At 43.1% G+C, this 26,265-nt stretch overlaps 1 long non-coding RNA gene across 2 annotated transcripts; it reads right to left on the minus strand.

The window, feature by feature from the left end:
* Window positions 1-344: 344 nt before the first annotated feature.
* Window positions 345-18,537, minus strand: LOC113903940. Of its 2 annotated transcripts, none has more exons than XR_003514353.1 (3): window positions 18,344-18,537; window positions 5,598-5,696; window positions 345-857 (listed from the first exon to the last, which is right to left on the minus strand). It is a non-coding gene; the product is annotated as an uncharacterized LOC113903940 (long non-coding RNA). The 2 variants fall into 2 exon arrangements; XR_003514354.1 differs by lacking the exon at window positions 18,344-18,537 and adding an exon at window positions 5,967-6,079.
* Between the last annotated feature and the right edge of the window lie 7,728 nt (window positions 18,538-26,265).

Consider the following 26,265-nt stretch of genomic DNA (forward strand, 5'->3'; position numbering starts at 1 on the left):
CTAGACGGACCTTTGTTGGCAAAGTAACGTCTCTGCTTTTGAATATGCTATCTAGGTTGGTTATAACTTTCCTTCCAAGGAGTAAGTGTCTTTTAATTTCATGGCTGCAATCACCATCTGCAGTGATTTTGGAGCCCAGAAAAATAAAGTCTGACACTGTTTCCACTGTTTCTCCATCTATTTGCCATGAAGTGATGGGACCGGATGCCATGATCTTAGTTTTCTGAATGTTGAGCTTTAAGCCAACTTTTTCACTCTGCTCTTTCACTTTCATCAAGAGGCTCTTTAGTTCTTCACTTTCTGCCATAAGGGTGGTGTCATCTGCATATCTGAGGTTATTGATATTTCTCCCGGCAATCTTGATTCCAGCTTGTGCTTCTTCCAGCCCAGCATTTCTCATGATGTACATGATGTACAATATGAAAAGATAATGGATTAGGGATGAATTAAAGGAGGAAGAAAGGAAGCAAGGGAAGGAGGGGAGAGAGAGGAAGGAAAGACAACCATTCTTATTCATTTTTGCCCTTTGGCAACTTCTCAGGTGAGCTTGGGAGTAGGGAGAGAAAGGCTGGGACACTGTGGACCACTCCAAGTATATGAGCTTCAGTGGGATGCATGCTGCTTGTTTGTTTTGTGGTTTTATTTTGTTGGGTTATGTTTTGTTTTGTTTTTCAGCACTAGAATTCTCCTCCCTCTTCACTGGCTGTATCTGGAAGTCCTTAGGAAGTGTGAGAAAATGTACCATCCCAAATTCTGAGAAATCACTAGCAATCAGGCAATAAGTTGACAGCCAAGTACAACAGTGACTCCAGTATGACTCCCTGAGCCGGGAAAGCAAGGCGAGGAAGGAGTAGAACCTGTGCGATTGTGGAGAGAGAATAGGAAACTGAGATTCTGGGAAGGCACATAAATAGAGCTTGTAAAATGCCCATGCTTTATGAAAACCAGCTAAGAGTATAAATAACTTTTCCAAAAACCATTCTGCCATTCCCTTGGACACAGTAATTACACATCTAAGCACCTATCTTAATGAAGCAATCAGAGATATGGACACGTGTATCACAACTACTGAAGCCCGAGCACCAGAAGTCTGTGCTTTCTGCAACAAGAGAAGCCACCGCAGTGAGAGCCCGTGCACCGCAACTAGGGAATAATCCCCTCCAGCAGCAACTGGAGAAAGCCCAAGAGCAGCACCATGGCCCAGAGCATCCATAAATAAATAAAATAAAAACGAAATATGGACAACAGGGAATTCTCTGGTGGTCCAGTGGTTAAGACTCCATGCTTTCAACGCAGGGGGCATGAGTTTAATTCCTGTCTGAGAACTAAGATCCCACATGCCACATGGCCAAAAAATAAAAAGAAATATGGGAAGATTTTATGTATAAGAATCATCACGTTAATATTATTTATAACTAGAAAAACAACATTAAGAAAATAGCTGAGTAATACATGTCTCTTTGATACAATGGAACATTAGGCAGGCATTAAAAATAATGTTCACAAAGGGGTCTTAAAAGTTACAAGAAAATGTGGTGACATAATGTTATATGGAAAAGACATGGGAAAGGAGCATCTCTTCAGTAAATGGTGTTAGTAAAACTAGACATCCATGTGCAAAAGAATAAAATTAGACCACCATCTCATACCATACACAAAATTAAAATGGATTAAAGACTTGAATGTAATACCTGAAATCATAAAACTAAGAGAAGAAAACATAAATGACAATCTCCTTGATATCAATCTTGGTGATGATTTTTTGGATTTGATACTGAAAGCCCAGGCAACAAAAGCAAAAATAAACAAGTAGGGCTGCCTTAAAGTACAAGCTTCTGCACAGCAAAGAAGCCAGTAACAAAATGAAAAGGCAAGCTATCAAATGGGAGAAGATATTTGCAAGTCATATATCTGATAAGGGGTTAATAAAAGATGCCTACTCCTTGGCAGAGAAGTTATGACCAATCTAGACAGCATATTAAGAACCAGAGACATTTCTTTGCTGACAAAGGTCCATCTGGTCAAAACTATGGTTTTTCCAGTAGTCATGTATAGATGTGAGAGTTGGACCATAAAGAAAGCTGAGCACCGAAGAATTCATACTTTTGAACTGTGGTGCTGTAGAAGACTCTCGAGAGTCCGTTGGACTGCAAGGAGATCCAACCAGTCCATCCTAAAGGAAGTCCTGAATATTCATTGGAAGGACTGATGCTGAAGCTGAAGCTCCAATACTTAGGTCACCTGATGTGAAGAACTGACTCACTGGAAAAGTCCCCGATGCTGGGAAAGATTGAAGGCAGGAGCAGGGGACGACAGAGGATGAGATGGTTGGATGATGTCACTGACTCAATGGACATGAGTTTGAGCAAGCTCTGGGAGGTGGTGATGGACAGGAAAGTCTGGCATGCTGCAGTCCATGTAGTCGCAGAAAGTCGAACACAACTGAGCGACTGGACTGAACTGAACTGATTCAAAATATATAAAGAACTCATACAACTCAACAGCAAAAACAAACAATCCTATTTTAAAATGGGAAGAGAATAGACATTTTACAAAGACATATAGATGGCCAATAGACACATGAAAAGGTGCTCAATGTCACTAATTATTGGAGAAATGCAAGGCAAAACAACATTGAGATCACTTCACATCTACCGGAATGGCCATTATCAAAAAGACAAGAAATAACAAGCGTTGGCAAGGATTTGGAGTAAAGAAATCACTTGTGCACTGCTGGTGGGAATGTAAATTGGTGAAGCCGCTGTGGAAAACACTATGGAGATTCCTCAAAAAAACTAAAAACAGAACTACTATATGATCCAATAATTCCATTTCTGAGTGTTTATCCAAGGCAAACAAAAACAGTAACTCAAAAAGATAAACGCACCCCCCTATTCACTGCAGCATTATTTACAACACCAAGACATGGAAGCCACCAAAGTGTTTATCATTGGATGAATAGATAAAGAAAATGTGCTATATGTTTATAATGGAATATTATTCAGCCATAAAAAGAAGGAAATCTTGCCGTTTGCAACACTGTGGATGAAACTTGAGGACATTGTGCTAAGTGAAATAAGTGAGACAGAAACAGACTGATACCATATGGTCTTACTTATACGTGAAATTAGAAAAAAAAAAACTGAACTCATCAACAGGGAAGAGATTGGTAGTTACCAGAGATGAGGGTGGGGAGCAAAATGAACGAAGGCTGTCAAAAAGTACAAACTTTTAGTTATAAAATTAATGTGCAGCATGCTGACTATAGTAATATTGTGTTGCATATTTGAAAGCTGCTAAGAATACAGATCTTAAAAGTTCTCATTGTATAAAAAAAAATTGTAACCATGTATGGTGATGGATGTTAACTAGACTAATTGTGTTCATCATTTCACAATATATACAAATGTCTAATCATCACATTGTACACCTGAAACTAATATAATGTTGTATGTCAATTATGTCTCAACTTCAAAAGTAATAAAATACAATTTAATAAAGAAAAGATGCATGTAAAATAATGAATAGAGCATGGTCACAAACAAAGAAAAATACCTACATGGGAACAAAGACTGAGAAGAAATGATCAAAATGTTATCAGGGGTTGTCTCTACATAATGGAATTATGTAACTTTCTATAGTTCTCTATAATGGGTCAATATTAATTTGTTGATCAAGAAAAAGGACATACAGTAAAATCCTGGAGTTAAAAATGAAAATTAGATCACCAATGCTATATTTTGTTTTCAGGTTTTTCATTATTTTATCTATTTATTTCTTTATTTTAATTGTATGTGTGGCTGCCCTGGGTCTCTGTTGCTGTGCACGGGCTTTCTCTGGTTGCAGCGAGCAGGAGCTCCTCTCTAGTTGTGGTGCGTTGGCTTCTCACTATGGCTTCTCTTGTTGCTGAGCACAAGCTCTGGAACACAGGCTCAGCAGTTGTGGTACATGGGCTCAGTTGCCCTGTGGCATGTGGGATCTTTCTGGACCAAGGATCAAACCCATGTCCCCCGAGTTGGCAGGTGGATTCCCAACCACTGGATCCCCCAGGGAAGTCCTCATATTTTGCATTTAATTCAGAGCTTTTGGGTTGATTCTGAGGCTAAAGAAGCCCTACCTTCTGCCCAATCACCTTACCTGCCACCTGCCACCTTCCTCTCAGGTGAAGTTTGAAGGGAAGTTTCTGCCATCTCCTGGTACATAGGCCCCTCCTTTCCCCTTATGATTCTAGCCTGTTTCTCTCACCGAAACTTCACCCCTACCTTCTCAGATCTTTAGTTTGGATTCATTAACCTGGCCCATGGGTGACGCGTCTTCTAAGGAGCTACTCTCTCAGGTAGGTGTGTCTCTACAAGGATGCGACAAAATAACCCATTTTCAGTGACTAGGACGTGTGGCATGTGTCACAACCATCCACCACTTGAAAACTTTGGGATGACAACCCATAATTTAGCAAGACTCATCAGTTCCTCCTAGACCCTCTGTCTGAACTCTGAGGAGTTGCTACAGGTTTATTCACTCATAGGTCCAGCACCTTAGCCCATCTAACGTGGAGAAACAGTTATGCACATCCTGTCACAGAATTAATATATTTCCTCATCAAATACACAGTTGCTCTTTACTCAGTATAATATCACAACCTTTGTATTAATCTCAGTTTCTCCTTGCAACAACATATTTTTCTTGCAACAACATATTCTTCTTGCAATAAATGTTAGAACAAAGCCCATATAATTAAATACCCTTGTCACTAAACTATTATACAGCCAAGATCAACTACTCATCAGGTCTGCTCCAGCTTGTTCTGAAATTGTACATAAAATAGACTGTTAGTGTTAATCGCCTCAGTAAAAATAATATTTATAATATAATAGCAATGGCTCATTATGTGCCAAGCACCGTACCAGACTCATAATACCCTTTAATGTTCACAAGAACCCATACAGAAACTGAGCCACAGAGAGGCTGAATACCTTGCCCCACATCACACAACTAAAAACAGTGGAGCTGGGCAGGCTTTCTCAGAGCACCCTATGTACCCCCTTCCCCTTTCACGGGTTCTATCCCATCATCCCAACTGTGTCTCCAAAAGAGAAATAGTTCTTATCCCCAACAAACAGCACTCTTGAACTTCTGCTTTTGGTATCCTAAGATTCTCTCTGTTTTGCAACTCAAAATTAACTGTTCTAAAACCTCACACCTTCATGTCTCCGGTGTTTTTATTTTTTCAACTTAAGTATCCATCTCATTTTCTAATGTTATTCTTATGCATTGTTTTTAGCATTTTTAGAAAGTTTTCTAAGAGCTGAATCCCCTCTCTTAACATATTTTTACATTTTAAAAAGCCTACCTAGAGGAAGCAGACTAGAATCATTCTAGGAGCTGGGTACATGGTCAAGTAAATATTATTTTAATAAATGGGAAAAAAATTAATGAAGCCAAGAATATGCATGGTGGAATTTGGTTTGTTGGCAGCAGTCTACTAAAGAAGATATTTCTGAGTTATCTTCCAGGGAAAGCAAAACAAATCAAAACAGAAACTAGTGCTCTTGCCACTTTTTCAGGCTCGGGAAATGGGAACCCATGGAAATTTCTACCTAATGATTTGACCGGCCAGGAATTCACCCTGTCTGCTTTCAAAGGGTTGTCCTCCGAGGTCTGGCTGTGATAAAAGTGGCAACCATCAAGAAGTGACTCTGAAAAGAGAAGAATGAGACAGGAAAAGAGAGGTAGTAGGTCATGTGACTGCTAAATGTCAACTACAATTGCAAGATGCCAAGAACTATTGTCCAACTGATAAGATATCATAAGTCAAAAAATAAACATGTGACAACATTTAGGTTTATGCTTGTAACCATAATGTTAATTTATAAAAATTAACATTTGAAGATGGGTGAATGTGCACCTCTAGGAAGTGGGGTGGTGAGGTCAGGAGAGAGCAAAAAGCTTTTTTATCTCACATATACCTTCTATACTATCTGAAATCTTAAACAAGGAATAGGTATTGCTATTGTTCTTCAGTCGCTCAGTTGTGTCCAACTCTTTGCCACCCCATGGACTGCAGCACGCCAGTCTTCCCTGTCCTTCCCTATCTCCCAGAGTTTGCTCAGACTCATGTCTGTTGAGTTGATAATGCTATCCAACCATCTCATCCTCTGTTGCTCCCTTCTCTTGCCGTCAATTTTTCCCAGCATCAGGGTCTTTTGTTGTTGCTATAATAGAAAAATAAAATGGTCAAAAATTACAATAATGTATATATACATATAATATATATCTATCTATATATGTGTATACATGTGCATATATACATGGAAACATGCCTGCCATGAATATATGCACATGTATGTATATACATACATCTTCTCAAATATTCTTTTTTCCTTAGGGTGGTTTGTAGAGCTCATGTGGGTACCTATTTTCACCTCATCAACTTCTGTATGCTTTCCAAAAAAAATGAGTGAACCAAAACTTTTAGTCAAAGATCCTTCTATTTAGATAAAGAAATAAAAACACCCTTTCCACTGACATTCACAGAGAAGCTACGATTACTAGAAGGCAAGGTGCTAGGCGTCGAGATGCAGGGATGAATAACTCCAAGGGTTTCTGATTAAGATGAGGGTAAAAAGTGCAAATGGCTAACCATGATGATAATACAAATACAGTAAGTGGTAAAACTGAAGAAAAGAGCTCAAGAACTCCAGATGATGGCAAAAAGAGCATCAATCACAGGTGTGAGCTCTTCCTTGGTGGAGAGGGGAAGTGTCTGGAAGGCAGAGAGTTTGCAGTTACTTTCACTTGTCCTGAAGTTTGGGAGCTGAAAGACACCCACCTCAGTTCTCCCCATTTGTCATCCTGTTCCAGCCAACTCTAGGCCAAAGCAGAGGCCAGGATCCAGACACAAAGAAATCCTTTCCCTCCCTCTGCCACTCTACAGCCGGTTTATCTTAGGAGACAGGAAACTAGAAGACTTTCTGAGTCTCCCTAGAGCCTAGATCCCCAGAACTCTGGGCTGACATGTGAATCTTATTCTTTTCCAGGAACTGAGGGCCTCTGAAAACAAGAGGCATACAGACCACCCCTTGCTTATGAGAAGTTGTGGAACCCTCCCTAGTAACCAGTGATGCACAATCTGGTGCTTCCATTGTCTGCTCATCAGATTGGCAGAATTTTCAAAGACTGGGCAAATTTATGTTGTTGAGGGTGCAAGATAAAGGACACACCCACTCATTGCCGGTTGGGGTAGAAACTGGCTTAACCTCTTGGAAGGGCAGGTGGAAGCAACTCCATTAAGTTCACATGCAAACCCACAACTGACAACCCCACAAGGACATCTTTGCAGAAAGATATATGGACAAAACGCTAACGTGGATGCTTGTAATAGCAGAACATTGTAAACCACTGAAATGACAATCAATGAAGAATCAGTTAAATTGATGGCAACATATCTATCTTAGGGAATACCAAGTGCAACAATTAAAAACAATAAGGCAGATCTCCTTGTCTTGTCACAGGTAGGATGACAAGCAAAGAATGCAAGTGTCATAGAGGTACAGGGTGTGATCTGACCTGTATTTTTAAAAATAGATGTGTTTGTATGAATTCAAGTGTCAGAGAAAGTGTCCCTTGTTGTCTAAAATTTTATTACATGTATTCATATTTCACTTACTGAATTTTTATAGTGAAAGAAAAATAAGAATATTTTAAAATTCCTATTTCACTTATTGAATTTTTTAAAGCAAAAGAAAGAGTATTTTAAAATATGACAAGAGAAAGTGGAAATAATTTTTTTCTCTCTTTTTTGCTGTGCCATGTGGCATATGGGATCTCCCCTGACCAGGGATTGTTCCCCCTGCATTGGGAGTGTGGAGTCTTAACCACTGAACTGCTGGGGAAGTCCCAAGAATTTTTAAGTCAGGGGAGACCAGTGGGCTGCCCAGAACTCTAAGTGGTGAATTCAGCACAGTTCAGGTATTTGTCTTCAGCCCAACAGGCTAAGCAGACTTTGCCATACCAGACCTGAGTGGTTTAACCTCCCAGCAGCAAATTCAAAGTAGCTAAGCTTAGTGGTGACTGATGGAGAAATATGGACTTATCACCTACAGCGAGGTGTCTCAACCTCCGCACTGTTGACTTTGGGGGCTGGGTGACTGTTGTGTGTGGCGGTGACGTCATGACACGTGTAGCAGCATTCCTGGCCTCTATACTCCAGATGCCAGTATCACATCTCTCCCCCAATTGTGACAACCAAAAATGTCTCTAGATGGTGCCAAATGTCCCCTGTGGGGGTGTTGCCAGAATCGTCCCCAGCTGAGAGCCACTGATTTACAGCGAGAAATGTAACTGCCAGGAAAGCCAGATGCTGCTCTGCAGGAAAATGACAAGAGCAACCGAACTACAACGGAAGGTTGCTAGGAGAGCAGGAAGTCAGGACAAAGGCAGTTAAAAAAAAAATAAGAAAATATGATTTAAATATCTGATGACTTTGACCTAGGACAGCCTCACACTCTCCAGAGGAATCTCTGTCTCTGGACAGTGACCTTGGTTGGGCACTGCAAGCTCTTTCCCCTCTGACCCACACTAACTAATGGTTCCCCTTTGATCAGCACTTTTATCCCCTCAGAGAACCAATGTGGTCCATTGTGTGAACACTCCTTAAACAGACCCATGACCTTGAATGACACAGGTGTGTAAACCCATAGAAGCAGGTGACCTCTGAGGGCAACAGAGCTCCAAATGCTCCACCACAATCGCATCCTTGCTTTGAAACTGTTTCATCTTAAAACTCTATGTGAGTTTGCAACTATACTTCAATTAAAAACATAAATCTAGGTAAGAATCTGAGGAAAAAAAAAAACTCTATGTGACTTTGCCTTCTGCTCTGCCTTATATGCATGTTTTTATTTTAACAAAAAGCAAATACATTTCCCAAATCCTAAATAGTAAACTTTGGGACATCATGTTGCCGACGAAGGTCAATATAGTCAAAACTACGGTTTTTCCAGTAGTCGTGTACAGATGTGAGAGTTGAACCATAAAAAAGCCTGAACACAAAAGAATTGATGCTTTCAAACTGTGGTAGTGGAGAAGACTCTTGAGAGTCCCTTGGACTGCAAGGAGATCAAACCACTCAATCCTAAAGGAAATCAACCCTGAATATTTACTGGAAGGACTGATGTTGAAGCTCCAATACTTTGGCTACTTGATACAAAGAGCTGACATTGGGAAAGACCCTGAAGCTGGGAAAGATTGAGAGCAGGAGGAGAAGGGAGCATCAGAGGATGAGACGGTTGGATGGCATCACCGATGTAATGGACATGAGCTTCAGCAAACTCTGGGAGATAGTGAAGGACAGAGAAGCCTAGCACGCTGCAGTTCATGGGTTGCAGAATCACTCAACATAGTGACCGAACAACAACAACAAACTTTGGGAAACTACACAAGTTTCTCCTGTGGCTTCATGCTTTCCCAGGCACCTGCCAAGGTATAAAGTATAGACAACTTCCTGCTGTTTCCTCATCTCATCCAAGGAGAATATTTCCATGAGCTTGAAAAAGGTTCAAAGTTGCTTGGGGAATCTTCTTTCTTGAGGGCACCTTGTGCATCTATCTGACCTCCACAAGTGTACTGTTTACACTCCCGGGTCCAAGGAAAGCCCTTTCACGGTCACCTGTACTGAGTAGCTCACAGCCTCTGCAGCAGCTGAGCTCCAACAGCAACACAGACAAGAAAATGACGTGCTAAGCTTTCTCTGTCTCCAGTAGAATTCTAGTTAAGACAAATGCTGTATGATTTCATTCACTCATTTAAAATTTTTTAAATAAAGCATTTAAAAGCTAAATGAACAAACCAAACCATACAAAAATGAACACATAGATACAAAGAACAGAGCAGTGGTTATCAGAGGGGAACAGGGATGGGGGAAGAGAAAAATGGTTAAAGAGGGTCAATTGTATGGTGACAGAAACTAAACCTTTGATGAGCACGCTATAGTCTATATAGAAGTTAAAATATAATATTGTACACATCAAACATATAAAATGTTATAAACCAATTAAAAAAAATACAACCAAGTGACTCGTTTTAAGCAATACTGCTTCTTGAGTTTTTTGTTTTGTTTTGTTTTGTTTTGTTTTTTTTGTAGAAATTTCTCTTAGCAAGAAAGAAATTGGGGTGGGGAGGTTGGTACATGGGAGACTCTATTTCTAAACCAGACTTCCTTGGAATTTTATTTTCTCTTATCTGAGGGATTTTGTGTTTTAATGTAGGGTCAGAGGGCAGGTTAAATATAGTATATTTCAATCATGGCTCATTTAAAGCATGTGTCAAGACTGACTTTTGCAGGGGATAGAGCACTCATGGTTGAAGAAAAACCACAGCAGGGGAGCTGCTCAGGAAATGCTGAGCTCCTTCCGTCTGTTCTCAGGTCACAGAGTTGGACCCTGCAGTCTGGGACAGGTCTAAGATGTTCTGAGACAAACACTTTGGAGGTTTCAGTCATGACTTCATCAACCTCACTTTAATATCATTTGGAAGCCTACATTTTTGTTTTCGTGTTCCCATCTCTCCTCATCCAATCCCTTCTTTATTTATATGCCATAAATACAGAGTCTGAGAAAGGACAGAACTAGTCACATCCGTTTCCTCTGATTCTTCCCAGAACTGGGATGGAGTTTCATGTCTTGCTGCTGCCTCCCTTGCCAATTCTATATGTGATTTTGATGTACTTTCATCATGAATTGTTTCTTGGTAGAACAAGATTTTCTGTTTTTACAATTTCCCTGAAAAATGACTAAGAGAAATGGGCTATGGATCTTCACCTTTTCTTCCCTTCAGAATATTTTTCAAAGACTCAAATATCCATCCTCGTATTCTCGTCAGTAATTGGAAACCCTCTTGAAAGTTAGCTTGGTGGAGAGATAAGCAAGGCATTGATTCCTGCAATTTCTAGGCCCATGGAAAAAAAAAAAGCCACACCAGGGACTATTTACACAGGCTGGAGGCAGAGAGAAATGAGAAGCATAGTTCTGCAAAAAGGGGTTTCATGTTAAGAAAAGTAAAGACCAGCATGAATTAGGCTGTATGTCAGAGCAGAAAAGCAACCCAGTCCACTTCAGCCTAGAAGGAGAAATCAGACCAAAAGAAGGCCACACTGAGATTTCCCAGGGGTGCAGGTTTGATCCTTGGCTAGAGAGCTAAGATCTCACATGCCTCCTGGCCAAAAAGCCAAAACATAAAACAGAAGCAATATTGTAATAAATTCAAAAAAGACTTTTTAAAAAAAATGGTCCACATCAAAAACAAGTCTTAAAAAAAAGGTCATACCGGGATGGAGCCAGAAACACATGAGGATTAAAGATGTCTGTTTTGGACACGGGCAACTTGGGTTTGAACCAGCTGTGCCACTGTATTAACTACAAGTGACTTAGGCTCTCTCTGCTTTAATTCCTTACATGTGAAATGGGGGCAAAAGCATTGCTTCATTCAACAAGTGTTAATGAATACCTAGTATACATCAGGCACCCTTCTCGATGCTGGGAGGTGGGGAGGGGACAATGGAGGGTAAACCGTTCATGATCACTGCTCTTGGGGAATTTACATCCCAGGGAGGAGTGATGAGAACACAGAACAACAGAGGATGATTTCTGTAACAAATGCTATAAAGAAAACCAAACAGGATGATGTGACAGAAATCGGTGGGAGAAAGAGGGCAGTGAAACATTAGAACAAACAGGTGGCTGATGGGTGAAGGATGGAAACAAACCAGCCACGTGAAGATGAGGAGAAGCACATTCAGGCAGAACCTGCTTTCAGAGGGCATTCCATAAGGACTCAATGAGATAAAGTGTGGAAAATCTTAGTGCAGCACCAGACACAACAAATGGAAGTTACTCAACAGACGGAGGCAACCATTATGATTCAGAGGCCTTGGGGAAATTCCCCGAGTCGGGGCATGAGGAAGCTGGGTGAGGGAATGACAAGGGCATCAGGGAGGAAACTGAAGCCAAAGGGTTGACGGTGTATCCTCAGCCATGCAGGCCAGATGGAACAAAGGAGTCAGGGGAGGCCTGTGAAGGGCACCAGGACTAACTGCAGAGCTCAGCCCCATCCAGAAGGGGCAGCTGGGCACACTCCACTTCCCTCAGTTGCCCTCATCCCTGTGACTCGTCCTTCTGGTCTGCACGCAGCAGGACTCTCAGCTCACCCTACCCATGCAGCTCCCCTCCTATACCTGGGAGGCCTCTGTCCCATCTGGTCTGGACACTTGGACAGGAGGTGGGCAAACAAGTCAGACAGCATCCGCCTAATCTGTTTTATAGATAAGGAAGCTGGGGCCCAGGGAGGTGATAAGATACTAATGGGAATCACAGCTCCTCTCTCAAACTTGACTCCAGCTTGTGCCTCCCTCAGTCAAGGAGGTTGTCTTTTTCCACCTTGGCTCTCCCTGTGTCTGTCCTGTAGCTCAAGGGATGGCATGAACAGAGCAGCAGGGATAGGGGGGTCACCTGCCCAGCCAACCAACCCTGGTTATCCATGAGGTCACTGGTGCCACAGTGAACTATCCCCCACACCCAGAGAATGAAGCTCCAGGGCACCTAGTTTTCAGAACTGTGAGAAGAATCTTATGGCAGGTCATGGGGATGGTGAGACCATGATACCATTATCAACCTTTATCATAATGGTTGATAATACCATTATGGTATTATCAACATTGAGGGTACTGGTTGAGCAGGCCATGTACATAGCAGGGCAGGACGGTGGGGACCAGCAGTAGAAAACACATCTGGTCAAAGGAACAATTCAATCATCCAAAGAGTATTAATGGTACCACCTCAAACACAGAGCTGCAGGGACTTCCATGGTGGTCCAGTGGTTAAGAATCCACCTTCCAATACAGAGAAGGCAGGTTCGAACCCTGGTTGGGGAACTAAGATCCCACATGCAGCAGGGCAACTAAGCCCAGGCATCAAAACAAGAGAAGCCCATGCCCTGCAACGATGAGCCGGCACCACAATGAAGACCCGGTGCAGCCAAAATTTAAAAATTAAAGAACAAAAACACGGAACTACAGAAAGCAAGAGAAATAGTGACATCTCCTTCCATTTGAAAACCGCTTTCTTGTCCCACCCAGATGGCTTACAGAGGAGACAACCACAGACCAAGGAAGTTAACTCAGATGTTGTGATCCCCCATGCCCTGCTCTCATGAAGTCAAAGCCCATGATACTGGAGTACGCCTTCCATGGATGAGGAACACAAAGTTCCCATCCATGAAACCATGAGGCAACAGCACCACACACACAGGCCCACCCCAAGAGGACCTGCTGGTCAGGGCTCTGGACTTCTGAACCACTTATACTTCCTGGATGACACCATGCACTTTTCATCTGCAGACTTTGTAAATACTCTTTCCTTTGCCTGAAATCCTATTCCTCCTGTCTCTCCCCAACATGAACCTCATTTTCCTGGCTAAATCTTATTTATTTTGTCACAACGTAAATATCACCTCCTCCAGGAAGTCTTCAGGCTTCCCTGATAGCTCAGACTGTAAAGAATCCATCTACAATGCAGGAGACCTGGGTTCAATTCCCAGGTTGGGAAGACCCCCGGGAAAAAGGAATGGCAACCCACTCCAGTATTCTTGCCTGGAGAATCCGCATGGACAGAGGAGCCTGGCAGGCTACAGTTCATGGGGTCGCAAAGAGTCAGACACGACTGAGCAATTAACACAACCACAAGCAACCAGGAGGTCTTCTCTGACACTCATGGTTGGTCCCCCATCCATGTGCCTCCCTGGTACCAGATGCCTCTGAGAGCACTCACCAACCACACTGTCGTGCAATGGCTTGATTGTGTTTCTGTTGCATTATGTTACACTACATTCCATGATGGCACAGGCTATGTGGTATTTGCTGGTATATCCCCTGGCCTCGACATGCACTTGACCGGTGGTCATCTACAGAACCATGAACAAGAGCAGAGCCCTGCCCTCTCAGGGCTCACAGTGTGGACACTCACAGCCCAGGATGTCTATTCCACAGCACACGCACCCTGAGAGCCCCAGGCCTCTTATGGCTGTCTTGCTCCCTCTTTTAGGAATCTCTACCCTCCCTCATTGTCAACAACTCCATGTTAGTCAGATGGGATCTGGATAATGCCAACCCGCTCTGGAGCCAGCCAGCTCCTCGCTGCAGACTGGGCACCAGTCCATCAGATTTCTCCCCTGCACTGGCATGAGAGGCCCAAAGGCAGCCAGGAAAATCAGCCTTGGGAATATTTGGCCTTTCCGGGCCCTTGGGATTAGAGTACAAAACTCTGGTCCAGGGAGACAAGCTAACCACCGTTTCCCCTATTGATTGGTGGGAACTCCTTGCATTCATTTAGCTACCTGGACCCACTAGTTTCTCTCTCTCTCATTCTCCCAGTCTTATCACCATTTGTAGATTAACTTCTATTTTTTGTGGCAAGTCTATGTATAGGCTATGGTGTGCCTTTTGGGGTGTCTGCTGGGTCAGGAAGATCCCCTGGAGAAGGAAATAGCAACCCACTCCAGTATTCTTGCCTGGAGAATCCCTTGGACAGGGGACCCTGACAGGCTATAATCCACAGGGTCTCAAAGAGTTGGAAATGACTGAAGCGACTTAGCATGCACACATGCTTAGTTTATATGACTCCTTAAGCTCAGAAGGTAAAGAATCTGCCTCCAATGCAGGAGAACCAGATTCAATCCCTGGGTCAGAAAGATCCCCTGGAGTAGGAAATGGCAACTTACTCCAGTATGCTTGCCTGGGAAATCCCGTGGACAGAGGAGCCTGGTGGGCTACAGTCCATGAGGTCACAAAGAGTCGGACACAACTGAGCAACTGAGCACACACACACTGTTATGAGGCGTGCTGAAAACTCACACCTCTCCCCACCCCCAAAAAATGCACAGTGACCTGAACAGTCTGAAGCATGACCTAGATTCATTAACACAGAGAGAAGAGTTCAAATATCAGGGGAAATAAATAGAGGTAAGCCTAAGAAAGAGAAGGAGTGAAGACAGCTAGACGGGGGTAGAACTAAGAACAATTCTCTTCGGCCATGTATTCTGACATAGAATACCAGGAACATAGGAGGCAGAAAGCCGAACAAGGGTACCCCCAAAGTCTTGCATGAAAGCCAGAGAAAGATGTGCGCCAGTGGATCCAGCAGTGGTGTGCTGACCAACGCTTAACAACCACTCTCGGGGGAAAGCCCTGGTCGCTAGCGCGTGCCCATTTCTGGAGTGTAAATACTCCCACCATGGCTGATTTCGAGTTACCAGTAGCAGAGCTGGGAAGAAATGCTCACAACTTGCACTCTTGAACCAGCCCTAACATACCCCTGGCCAGCCAGGTAACCTGAGTGGGTTTTGCAGTCTGGGGCATCCAGGAACCCTAGGTGCTTAACATTCACACTTAATCTTTGCCATATATATTAATAATAATTAATAGCACTATCTGTGAATTAACATCCTACATGTGGGGGGTGGGGGGCGGTCATTTGTACTCTACCCTCCCTGCCTCCCCAGGAACGTGAATCCCAAAGAGGATGTGTCTGGACGGCTGGAGAAGCTACCAAAAGTCATGGAGAATATTTGGGCAGGGAGGAGAGATGAGGTTGCTCGTGTTGACAGTGGAACTTTGGAAAAAGAACAAAGATGCTTAAAAGGGGAATTCTTTTTAAGTTTTGCTTTGTAGTATGCATTATCATCCTCCAGATTTCCCCCAAGTAATCTTGAGTAAAGTCGGCATTTTTTTTTTCACTAAAACTTTTGGAATTCAATTTGATCTGAGGAAGGATCCAGTAAGGTGCTGAGTTTGGTCTCAAGGTGGGTATAGGGTGAGAGAAGGGGCTGCGCAAAGGGGCCCAGTCACATTAAGAGCAGATGGAAAATAACAGTAGTAGCACATAACAATAACATAATAATACCAACACTGCTTGCTGAGCACCAACCACATGTCTGGTTCTGCTCCACTTGCGTTATGAATATTAACATATTTCATCTCACAACATCCCTGTGTGGTAGGAACTCTACAGATCAGCAACTGGTTTGAGCCCAAACAGGCTGGTAGCAAAGCCCAAGTTCAACTGATTATTATACTACCTCTCTGGGTAGTATATGGAATACAGTGTATATTTTAATCTTTTTATTCATTCTACTCTTTTTTAGAACAGGAGAAATACTAATAACCTCAGATATGCAGATGACACCACCCTTAATGCAGAAAGAGAAGAGGAACTAAAGAGCCTCCTGATGAAAGGGAAAGAGGAGACTGAAAAAGTTGGCTTAAAACTCAACATTCAAAAACCTAAGATTATGGCATCTGGTCCCATCATTTCATGGCAAATAGATAGGGGAACAGTGGAAACAGGGACAGACTTCATTTTCTTGAGCTCCAAAATCACTGCAGATGGTGACTGCAGTCATGAAATTAAAAGATACTTGCTGCTTGGAAGAAAAGCTATGACAAAACTAGTCAGCATATTAAAAAGCAGAGACGTTACTTTGCCAACAAAGGTTCATCTAGTCAAAGCTATGGTTTTTCCAGTAGTCATGTATGGATATGAAAGTTGGACCACAAAGAAAGCTGAGCACCAAAGAATTGATGCTTTTGAACTGTGGTGTTAGAGAATATTCTTGAGAGTCCCTTGGACTGCAAGGAGATCAAACCAGTCAATCCTAAAAGAAATCTACCTTGAATATTCATTGGAAGGACTGATACTGAAACTGAAGCTCCAATACTTTGGCCACCTGATGCGAAGAACTGATTCACTGGAAAAGACCTTGATGCTGGGAGGGATTGGGGGCAGGAGGAGAAGGGGACGACAGAGGATGAGATGGCTGGATGGCATCACCAACTCAATGAACAAGAGTTTGAGCAAACTCCAGGAGTTGGTGATGGTCAGGGAAGCCTGGTGTGCTGCAGTCCATGGGATTGCAAAGAGCTGGACACGACTGAGTGACTGAACTGAACACTTTTTTACTGAAGAATAGTTTATTTACAGTATTATATTAGTTTCAGGTGTACAACATAGTGGCTCAATATTTTGTAGATTATACTCCATTTAAAGTTATTATAAAATATTGACTATATGCCATACAGTGTATCTTTTTAGAGAAATTGTCTATATTTCAATACAGAACCCCTTAGAGCTCTGTGGTTAGGATATTTGAACAGATATTCCCAGGAGAGGGAATTCTCTGGTGGTCCAGTGGCTGAGACTCTGTGCTCCCAATGCTGGGGGTCTGGGTTCAATCCCTGGTCAGGGACCTGGATTCCACATGCCACAACCAAGAGTTCACATGCTGCTATTAAATATCCCACATGCTGTAGTGAAGATCAAGGGTCCCATGTGCCACAACTAATGTTGCCAGCACAGCCAAATTAAAAGAAAATATATATATATATATATATATTCCCAGGAAAGCTAGAAACCTAATGTACCTTTTGGTAAGCATTCCTTTGAAGAGAAAATGAGACCTTTACATGGACTGTAAGGGAGAGAGGGGGTTTCAGTCATCAATCACAGCTCTGGATACCATCTCTCTGAGGCTCCTGAAATCACTGCAGAAATGCATTGTGCACCAGCTGCATCCAATTCAATTCAACAGACATTATTAAGCACCCTTTGAGGGCTACTCTGTGCATCGCACCCAGCCAGAGGGGCGGGGCCAGGAGCGGAGTGGAGAAGCAGGCACACCCTCACCTCTGTGACGGGAGAGGGACATGCGTGCGTGCGGGGCAACTAAGTGAGTGAGGCTCAGCACGTGACACAGGCATCATGAGAAACTTCATAGGATGATAAAGTCAGGGCTCGTCTTCGAGGGATTCCAGTAGGGTACAGGTGAAGGGAGAGTGAGGGAGTTCCAGGGAGGGTCGGGGGGGGGGGGAGCCCGAAAAGTGCAGAGGTGGCGCAGACAAGGGAAAGAGTGGGACCATGAGCCTGAGGAGGAAGCTTCAGGCACCGAAATCAGATGCTGTTCTCCGGAGTTCACAGTCTTCTCCACGTTATTATTATCTTTTAATTGAAATGCTCTTAATTTTTTTGTTGTTGTTTTTTGGCTGTGCCACTCAGCATGTGGTATCTTAGCTCCCCAACCAGGGATCAAACTCTCACTCCCTGCCTTGGAAACTCAGAAACTCAGAGTCCTAACCACTAGACCACCAAGGAAGTCCCTCTCCACATGATTTTATAATTTAAATATGAGGTGAAGAGGTTAAAGTTATCATGAAAGCCTAAAAGATCAACAGGACTATGTTCATCCTGACCAAATAAAGAGCACCTTAAAACAGAATGAAACATAATAATACTTCACTAACCTTAACTCATGATGATGAATAATGAACCAGCTGGTCGAGGCTTAAAATTTCCAAGGCAGCGCAGAGTTACTGTGTGCAGGTCAGTATCTAAGTACCTCCAGCCCTTTCCCCTGCTCCTCCCTCTCAATTTTTCCATCCTTCCCCCAGTTCAGATCTTAAAGCCCCACAACTCTGAATTCCTTCCCTCTGGTCCTCTCCAGGTTGCACTTTCCTGATTGTGTCTTTTCTATCAAAAAATCATGTCTTTCCTATCTTCTGTGTTCCAGGCCCTTGCAGTCTGAGATATCCCTAACTGGAGCCCAGGTGATAATAAGAGATCATAAAAATTATGATCTTCAACTGGGAAAATATTAGCTTCAGAATCAAAAGTGCAGGAAATGGGAGAATGTCAGACCACTAAGAGAGACCAGGGCAGGGTCTTCTAATTCCTTTCAAATCATAGCCAATAGGAGACTCTCTATTCTACCTACAGGGCTGGCACTGTTTGGGGAAATTGCTTTAGGAAACCAACAGCCAGATTTCATAGAAGAAAAGGCAGACCATGGCTACAGAGTGTCCTCTCTACCCTCTTGTGCCCTGGTCCCTGTTTTCCTTCCACTCCCTCCCCCTGCCGAGGAAACACAGAGATGTTTTTGGAATGTAATTCTAGATAACTCAGGCTATCTATCGAATTACATTTCATCTGGCAGTCCAGACCGGCTGGATGAGCCAGCATAAAAAGAGACCAGAGGTGGAGGAGGGAGGAAAAAGCCATGGGGGAGAGCAGGGTAAAGAAGGTGATGACAAGAGGAGCTTATAGAAGCGAAGACCTGGAAATCTGGACCCAGCAAGTTCAGCTTCTGAGCCCAGTGTCCATCTGAAGGCCAAGGGCACTGCCAACAGTCCTATGGGCATCTCCAGCATTTCCTAATTGCCTTGGCCAGAGTCCACTGCAACTTATATCTCTGGACATTTCAGTGTTTACAGAGCCCTTCCCAGATAGACAGCCTCCCCATGGCCCTGTGACAAAGACTACTGCTATTAATATACCCATTGTACAGATTAATAAATTGAGGCTGAGCAATCCAGTGATTCACCCAAGTTTGTTCAGTGAGTGAGAAAGGAAATTGGGGCTTCACTCCAGCTCTTCTCATTCAAGAGCTCCCACCTTCTCCTCCTTCTCCATTACTATAATGACTACTTAGAATTTCTATAGATTCTATTTAGTTGATGTCCTCAGATCTACTATGAACCAGTACCTGGTAGTAGACAGTGTCATAGGAAATATAGAAATGAGGGTATAGAGAATTGTCCTCTTCCCTCAAGTTACAAGGCTGAGAGATTTTGAAATAATGTAGAGCCTTCTGGCCAATGTGCTTTCAAACACGACCTCTCCTTCAGAACTTCACCCTACAGTCACTCATTCAATAAATGTTTATTGGGTACTTGCTCTGTGCCAGGCCCTTCCTAGGTGCTGAGGTTACAGTGGGGACAGTTAAGGCCATTGCTCTATATGGATGTGAGAGGTGGACCATAAAGAAGGCTTAGTGGCAAAGAATTGATGCTTTCAAACTGTGGTGCTTCAGAAGACTCTTGAGAGTCACTTGGAGAGCAAAGAAATCAAGCCAGTCAATCATAAAAGAAATCAACCCTGAATATTCATTGAAAGGACTGATGCTGAAGCTGAAGCTCCAATACTTTTGCCACCTGATGCGAAGACCTGACTTGTCAGAAAAGACCCTGATGCTGGGAAAGATTGAAGGGGGGAGGAGGCAACAGACAATGAGATAGTTGAATGGCATCACTGACTCAGTGGACACGAGTTTTAGCAAACTCCGGGAGGTAGTGAAGAACAGGGAAGCCTGGCGTGCTGCAACCATGGTGTTGCAAAGAGTCTGACATGACTTACTGACTGAACAACAACTCATGAAGATTAGATTCTAATGGCAAGGGACAAGTAAGAAACCAAGAAAATAAACAAGTGCGTGCCAAAAGAAAAACAGATGCAAAGAGAGCTTCTCTTGGACAAAAACAAGCTCAGATCATATGAATGTCAGGCTGAGTTTCACAAATCAGCCTCCAATCTTCTAAATTAATACCAAGTTGGTTCTCTATTTACCCGATCCTATAAAAATAAGTCCCCTTATTACAAAACCACAGAAAACACCATATGAGAGCCCTGGTCAAAAGTCAAACTGGGAAAGACAGCTGTAAGACCCAAGGAAAGATGTAGCTGCTGATAAACCACAGCCTCATCTTCAAGGCAGGAATAGATGTGAAGCCTGAGAAAAGGGCAGATTCATTCACGCTGGAATGATCTGGGAAGATGACATTATCATTATGTCTTCAGGGTCGAATTGGAGACTCTTGTATATCAAAATTAAATTATTCGCTTACAGTATCACACAGAAAGCCTTCAGCTTCCAGGATGTCCATATGTGTTTGTTCACATGTGACTTTTATATTTCAAAAGATAATACCTTCAGAAAGTAGCCAAGCCCACCCCATACAGTGGGGCATTTGACACCCACTGTGCTTGTTTGGCAATTAACCACACACTGTCCATGAACTTGAACAGCTGTCTTACATTGTTCATAATCTCTTCCACGGTTGGACTTCTCATGCAATGGTGATTCATCTACCAGCTGGGATTTATAGGGATCACCTCTCACCCTTGGGGCTTCCCAGGTGGCTCAGTGCAATGCAGGAGACGCAGGCAGACCCAAGTTCAATTCCTGGGTCAGGAAGATCCCCTGGAGAAGGGCACCCCAATATTCCTGCCTGGAGAATCCCATGGGCAGAGGAGCCTGGCGGGCTATAGTCCATGGGGTGGCAGAGTCAGACATGACTGAAGCGACTGAGCATGCACCTCTCACCCTTGTGCTGTTTTAACCTTGCACTATAATATAGCCTTCATGTAGTCCACAATGTGTCAAATCCATGCTATGTGCTGGGCACTGCATTAGACACTGGGGAGGGTAGACTTCTGGGAGATGTTAGTCGATAGAGACAAACTCTAGCCATCACCCAAATGAGTCTATAGTTAGATATTACAGACTGAACAAGCAAAAGGAAGGGAAAGAATTCAACCCAATGATAATGGATCACATTTAGGAAATATGATCTGGACTAGAGGGAAGGGAAGTGATTCCCTATGGAAGTGGCACTGGAGCTGAGAAGGAGAGCGGAGGCAGAAGGCAGGGAAGCCCTGGGCGGGAGGAGCAGCAAGTCAACACGTGCACCATGCCAAAGTTTGCGTGGTCGACAAACTGGGACCACAGCAGAGACAGGACTAGGAGCTAGAAGGGAGCAAGGCGAGAGACTTGGATGGATCTTTGCAGAATTTCCCTTAAAGGCAAGGAGAAGCCCTTGAGGTGTATGCTGTGTCATAGGGTTTGCACATCAAAAAGGTCTCCTACCTGCTAGGTGGAGCAGCCTTCTCTAAATACTGGATTATACATCCTTAAGAGTAAAAATGTTTTATGTAATTTTGTGTGTTGTATATTTGTATATTCATATATATTGTATAGTTTGTGTACATTATCAAACATACAGATATAGAAGTTTTTAAAGGGAACTAAGAAATAATTTTCAAAGTCTTGGCAAAATGCTGGTAACTGTTGAAGCGGAGTAGTAGGTACATGGAGTTTCATTACTATATTTTTTTCAGTGTATGCTTGAAAATGAGCACGAAGAAAAGATTTTCTTGAAAATTATGATGATGACTAGGTATTATCATTAATTAATATCTCAAAGCACAATGTACACTTAGGGTGAGGTTTGTTACCAACAACAATAGATGTTGCCCGTATTTCATGTGATATATTTTTGGGACCATGCTGTTGGGTAGGTGAGATCTTAGTTCCCCTAATAAGGAGCAAAAGTTTGCCCCTTGCATTGGAAGCACAGAGTCTTAACCGCTGGGCTGCCAGGGAAGTCCCTTCATGTGATATTTTTGACCACTCTGAATTCGGGGGCCAACTTGGTGTCTGACTTGATTAGATCCAAAGACTTGATCATTGTCGTTACGGATTCAAGATGTACTGGCTCGGCCACTAGCCTTTCACTCCCTCTTGCTTGCTTTAAGTATTCAATCTACAGCTATGAAGCAGGAAGCCTTTTAAGTTGCTTGTCCATTTTCTGAAAGCTCATTTAATTAAACGAGCTTAATGGAATCCATAAACGGCTTCTCCTGGAGAAGATACAAGATGCAGCACATTCTAAGACACTGAGGACAAATGGGCAAGGGAACTTGAATAGACTTTGCCAAAGATGGCATACAGATGGCAGATGGCAACCGGTACGTGAAAAGATGCTCAGCTTCACAAATGAGGAAATGCAAGTCAAAACCACAGGGAGAGATCACCTCACACCTGTTAGGATGGCTATGATCAGAAAAATGAAAGTAACAAGGGCTGGTGAGGATGCGGAGAAAAGGAAACCCTCATACACCACTTGTGGGAATGCTTTGGACAGTCACTATGAAAAACAGTATGGAGGTTCCTCAATGAATTAAAAAACTACCATGTGATCCAGCAATTCTACCTCTGGAATATATCCAGAAGTATATCCAAATGAAACGAATTCAGGATCTCAAAGAGGTATCCGCACCCCCATGCTCACTGCAGCAGTATTCCCTATAACCGAGATATGGAGACAAACGTCCACTGACGGATGAATGGATGAGGAAAGTGTGGCACCCTTATTACAGTGGCATATTATTCAGTCTTTTTTTAAAAAGGAGGAAATCCTGCCATTTGCAACAACATTAATGGACCTAGAAGAATTATGTTAAGTGAAATAAACCAGATGCAGAAAGACAAATATCGCATGATCTCACTTATATATGGAATCTAAATAGTCAGTCATAGAAACAGTTGAATGGTGTTTACCAGGAGCTAGAGAACAGGGAGAGGTTGGTCAAGGGTACAAAGTTTCAGTGACACAAGATGAATCAGTTCTAGAGATCCCATCTATACAACAATGTGACTATAAAACATTATACAGTATACTTGAAATTGCTAAGAGGGTACATTTTAAGGGTTCTCACCACAAAAAAAGGGTAGCCCAATGAGATGATGGATATGTTAATTAGCTGATTGTTGTGAATATTCACAATGTATATGTACATAAAATCATCAAACTGTACACATTAAGTATGTACAACTTGTAATCATCAATAAATCTGGGGGAAAAAACCCAACAAGCAGAAAACCATGAGGGCATCCTTGAGCCCTGCCATGTTCTGGAGCCTCCAGTATGCCTGTCAAACCAAAATCACAAGACTATCTGGTACAAGGATTGGGGCAAGGAGCCTGGGTAAAGCCACTTGTTGAATATAAGTAAAATTTCATTCCTAATACTAATAAAAAGAAAAGTTCTAGTATTTTCTGCCTGCACCCCAATGGATCACATGGTACGCAAAGTTTTGGAGACTCTGCAATAAAGACTAGACAAGAAGGATCCAGTAAGGACATAGAGGAGGCCACTTCAGTATGGAATGGAGTGAGGATGGGGTGACAATGGCAATAATGGAGGGATAAAGATGGATTCAAGAGATATTTACAATATATCAATGCCAGATTAAAAATGGGATGGAGCAGGACACAGAAGCACTTCTGGGTTTCTGTCTAGCACAGAGTTGTACCTTGTACAAAAATGTATATTGATTCAAATGTTGAATTAAATTAGCACAGTGTCATAAAACTGAAACTTATTCACATTACTTAAATGAGGTATTCATTATTTACAAAACAAATACTCATAGACTTTGAGAGTGAACTTATGGTTGCCAGGGGAAAGGATGAGGGGAGGGGATAGTTAGGGAGCTGGGGATCAACTTGTACACTGCTGCTGTATTTAAAATGGGCAGCCAACAAGGTCCTACTGTATAGCAGAGAACTCTGCTCAAAGTCATATGGAAGCCTGGATGGGAGGGGAGTTTGGGGAGAATGGGTACATGTGTATGTATGATTGAGTCCCTCTGCTGTCCACCTGAAAGTATCACAACATTGTTAATCAGCTGTACCCCAATATGAAACAAAAAGCTTTCAAAATAAATAAATAAATGGGTTGTTCCTAATAGTGCTAACATAATACTTTCTCTGTTTGCGTTTTTTAATAGTTCTAGAAAGCGCACCAGGTTTGCACTTAGCTAATCTCACTTGTGGGAAGCTTTTGATTTTGAACCCAGAGCTCAGGCAGAGTTTAGGAGATGACCGTGGACAAGCTGCACATTCAAGCCTCTGCAGTGCAGCTCGCATTCCGGGCACCTTGACTCAATGAGAGGTCAGCCCTTGCCCTCCCACCACCCAGAACCAGCTTCCCCAACAGAAAGTACCATGTGAGGATATATCATAGTCAGGATGACAGGGACATGCTTGTAGGCTGAGCCCCAGGCATGGGCCAAGCAAACCACCACCCTCTCTAGTTTAACCGGAGGGGCTCCAGGAAGCTCAAGCCCCAAAGGCCGCTTCTCTTTCCTATTCACCTGGCACCACTGCCTGTGATCCCCTCCTCAGAAATGAATTCCTCTGCATTGAGTATCAGCTCCGAGCCATTCTAGGATGAGTAAAACAATATCATTGACCCTTCATATGAGTGGGTTTATCAGATCGCTTTTCTCAGTGGCAAGAAAAGCCCCGTTTCACAAGAACCCTGTATGTATGAGTTTGAACAAGCTCCAGAAGTTGGCGATAGACAGGGAAGCTGGGCGTGCTGCAGTCCATGGGGTCGCAAAGAGTTGGACACGACTGAGCGACTGAACTGAACTGAACTGCATGTATGGTAGAGCACAGAAATTAGCATGCAAGATGCCCCACAAATACAACATCTTGCAGTGTCCTTGCCTCATTCCCAGGCTGCAGAGAGTAGGCAGACAGAGGTACCCCTTCCTCCTCACAAGCCAGTTCCCCCACCTAGGGAGATGATGCTATTCTAGAATACAGAACAATATTGATACTATAGTTAAAATTTTAAAGCTCTAATTTACTAAGCAATTACGTGTACCAGGCCCATGGGGAAAGCACTTTACAGCTAAAATCCCTTTTATGTTTTACTATAAATCCACGAGGTAGCTAACTATGATTGCCTGTACTTAACAGATGGGTAAAGATCAGAGAGGCTAAATAGTTGTGTAATGATGAAGCCAAGACCGTATTCACGATAGCAGCATGTTGCAGATTAAAGAAAACTGCACCAAAAATCAAGAGACTTGAGTTTGAAATCCAGCTTTCCCAGTCAAGAGCTACGTGCCTTCGGGCGACCTCAGGGTCTCGGTTTTCTCCTCTGTAAGATGAGAACCCAGGGACATCCTCGGTGCACCCAGCTCGGACATCCCATGAATCTACTGAGACATAACCCTCCATCCGCCAAGGCTTCCCATCCACATACACACTTTGTCTTGAAGGCAGTTTAATTAGCCACCCTGTGCCCCAGCTCCGGAGAAGGCAATGGCACCCCACTCCAGTACTCTTGCCTGGAAAATCCCATGGACGGTGGAGCCTGGTGGGCTGCAGTCCATGGGGTCACTAAGAGTCGGACACGACTGAGCGACTTCTTTCACTTTTCACTTTTCACTTTCATGCATTGGAGAAGGAAATGACAACCCACTCCAGTGTTCTTGCTTGGAGAATCCCAGGGATGGGGGAGCCTGGTGGGCTGCCGTCTATGGGGTTGCACAGAGTCGGACACGACTGAAGTGATTTAGCAGTGCCCCAGCTCAGAGGAGCAGGCAATTTTCAGAGAGCGGCCAGGAGTTAACAACAGTTGTCTTTCTTCAATTTTTAAATTAAACTGAAAACAAACAAAAAAAAGCTACTCTAGTGCTAATAAGATCAATGCCTGGGCATTCAGCGGGTTGGATGGAAAATATCAACCTGCTGAGTGGACAGGCCAATGGGAGGTAGGCTGGCATGTTACAGTTTGTGTTCCTGTAACCAGGG

Source organism: Bos indicus x Bos taurus, chromosome 14 (genome assembly GCF_003369695.1).
Source record: "Bos indicus x Bos taurus breed Angus x Brahman F1 hybrid chromosome 14, Bos_hybrid_MaternalHap_v2.0, whole genome shotgun sequence".
Taxonomy (NCBI): Eukaryota; Metazoa; Chordata; class Mammalia; order Artiodactyla; family Bovidae; genus Bos; species Bos indicus x Bos taurus.